We start from the raw sequence: 3,233 nt of genomic DNA, 5'->3' as shown, positions 1-3,233 counted from the left end.
TTCTCCAACTTCATATGTACCACTTCCCAACTCCCCACGCTGGTGCTTTGATAGAGCTGACTGGCATACTTTCACTTCACTCTCTACTATTCATACCCCTCCATCATCCCTCTCATCCGTATCAGAAATGATACAATTTTTCATAACTGCAGTCCTAAGAGCTGCCCATACAGCTATCCCTCGAACCTCAAGACCCTGTACCTCCAAATGTGTTCCATGGTGGAATTCTGATTGCACTAAAGCACTCCGTGTAAAACGTGCAGCCTGGAACAGTTACCGCTACAAACGAGGTACCCCTCATCAACAATCAGCTCTTATCTTCTTTAAAAGAGCATCTGCCTGTTTTCGTCGTACAATCCGAAATAGTAAAACCAATAGCTGGCGAAATTATGTTTCTTCAATTACATCCTCTACATCTATCTCATATGTTTGGCGCCGGATCCATAAACTATCAGGCAAACATCCCCCCCCCCCCCCCCCCCCGTCCAGCCCCCGTCCTCCATATTCGAGATACCCTCATCTCTGATCCTCCCGAAGTCGCTAATGAACTGGGTGACTATTTCAGCCAGGTCAGTAGTGGCTCTCACCTTTCTCCACACTTCTCATCCATTAAGACCATCAGGGAACGTACCCCCATTATCTTCACCCTATCCTCTGCTGAGTCCTATAATGCTCCCTTTTCTTCCTCTGAACTCAATGCTGCCCTAAAATCGTGCCGCAACACTCATGAAGGCCCTAACGGTATTCACTACCGTATGCTCCGACAACTCCCATCTTCCTCATTATCCTTCCTATTAACAACTTACAACCACATATGGACATCAGGAAATTTTCCTTCTCATTGGCGAGAAGCTCTTATCCTCCCTTTCCTAAAACCCAATAAATCGGGTACCCTCCCTCAAGACTATCGCCCCATCGCACTAGCTAGCTGCTTATGCAAACTACTAGAGCGAATGGTTAACTTCCGCTTAATGTGGTATCTTGAATCCCACAATCTTATCTCACCTTCCCAGTTTGGTTTTCGCCGTGCCCGAAGCACAGCTGACCCCCTTGCTTATTTTGAGACATATATTACATCCGCATTTGCACGCAATGAATCCGTACTAGCTATGTTTTTTTACCTAGAAAAAGCATATGATACGACATGGAGGTACCATATTCTCCAACAATTGTCCTCTCTAGGCATATGTGGAAATATGAGTGTCTTCATAAAGTCTTTCCTCTCCCAACGCACTTTCCAGGTCAAAATTGCCTCTGCCACATCATCTTTCTTTCCTCAAATTGAAGGTGTCCCACAAGGCAGTGTGCTTAGTACCACCTTATTCCTTCTTGCTGTAAATGACATTGCCTCAGTTCTACCACCAGGAGCCCGGTCATCACTCTATGTTGATGATTTAACCATCTATGCCTCTGGCACATCCATACCAAATCTCTACAAATTTCTTCAATCTACAATATCATCAGTTTCCTCCTGGGCCACAAACCATAGCTTCCGCTTTTCTACCTCCAAATCTTTCTCCATTCTTTTCTCTCGCACACGTGTAGGTCCTCTACCTTCACTCTTCTTATATGACACTCCACTTCAACACCATTCCTCTGGTAAATTCCTAGGCGTCATTTTTGACTCCAAACTATCCTGGCGAGACCATATTCTTTACATCAAAGAAAAAGCTCGTCGCCGTCTCCGAATTTTACAAACCCTATCCCATTTATCCTGGGGCTCAGATCGAAAAACTCTCCTTCATCTTCATGTCACCTTAATCCTCTCCACTCTAGATTATGGATGCCATATCTACTCCTCTGCCTCAACTTCTCTCCTTGCTCACCTTGATACAATCCACCACTGTGGTCTTCGCTTAGCCCTAAGTGCCTTCCGCTCCTCTCCAGTTGAGAGCCTGTACACTGAATCAGGCATATTATCTCTCTCTCGACGCCGTGCCCTCCTCTCTCTCCGATGTTATGCTCGATTCCACCAACTTCCCCTCACTAAACTAACTATCCCTCGATCCCTACTTCCTACCTTTGCTTCTTCTCCACGTTTACCTACTCCTTTCTCTACTCGCATTGATAATCTCCTCTCCCATTCCCCTTTTCCCCATCTCCGACTCCTCCCGTTCTCTGTCCATTTCAGTCCCTCCATGGCTTATACCTTGCCCCCATATTTGCTCCTCTGTCTACCCTGACCCACCAAAATCAAATATTCCTCCTACTGTCCTTCTCACCCATTTCCTTGACCATGCCTCCACTCATTCCTCCAGTATTCCCGTCTACACTGACGGCTCCAAAACCACCTCCGGTGCTGGTTTTGCAGTAATCTTCCCAACTCGTACTTTCAAATACCCCCTCCCTCCTGAATACAGTGTCCTTACTACAGAACTGTATGCTCTCCTTTTTGCCTTAAAATATACTCACTACCCTCTTCCTCTTATACAATTTTTACTGACTCCCGTAACTCATTAACCCTCATAAAGTTGTTCGTAAGATCCAGAACTGGTTGTTCTACCTGTCCACACGTCATAAAACAATCAAATTTTGCTGGGTACCCAGCCATGTTGGAATCCCCGGCAATGAACAAGCAGATACTCTAGCACGTTACGCTGCTATGTCCACATCAAACCAACCAAGTTTCTCACATATCCCAGCCACGGATTATTACCCACACTTTAAGACCTTCTTGTATAATCGATGGCAATATTTTTGGTCAAGTCTACACACTAATAAATTACATACTGTAAAACTGTCAATCTCCTCCTGGTCAGCTCCATTCCATCGGAACAGACGTTGGGAGACGGCTCTCGCCCGTTTACGCATTGGCCACACCCGTCTAACAAACTCCTATCTAATGTCACAATCCGATCCACCCTTATGTCCCTTATGTAATGTTCCTCTTTCAGTCCCACATATTCTATTGTCATGCTCACGTTTTGAAGCAGCCCGTACCTCACACTTTCTGCTTTGATAACCTGGTTTCCTTCCTCAAACGCATATGTATCCTTCACTTGATCTAATCCTTTACATTACCTCATCCGACCCTAACCCATTCACTCACCAATCCCTTAACCCAGCTTTAACAACTAATCACTAACCCAACCACCCTTCACTAACATTAACTATAGTGCTACATGACCTTAGATGTCTAGCACATTTATTTTGCCTTTAACCATTAACCATCTCTTACTCTTTCTCTCTCTCTCTCTCTCTCTCTCTCTCTCTCTCTCTCTCTCTCTCTCTCT

This window comes from Penaeus chinensis, chromosome 11, assembly GCF_019202785.1.
Source record: "Penaeus chinensis breed Huanghai No. 1 chromosome 11, ASM1920278v2, whole genome shotgun sequence".
NCBI classification, from domain to species: Eukaryota; Metazoa; Arthropoda; class Malacostraca; order Decapoda; family Penaeidae; genus Penaeus; species Penaeus chinensis.
Note: the sequence above shows the minus strand (reverse complement) of the source record.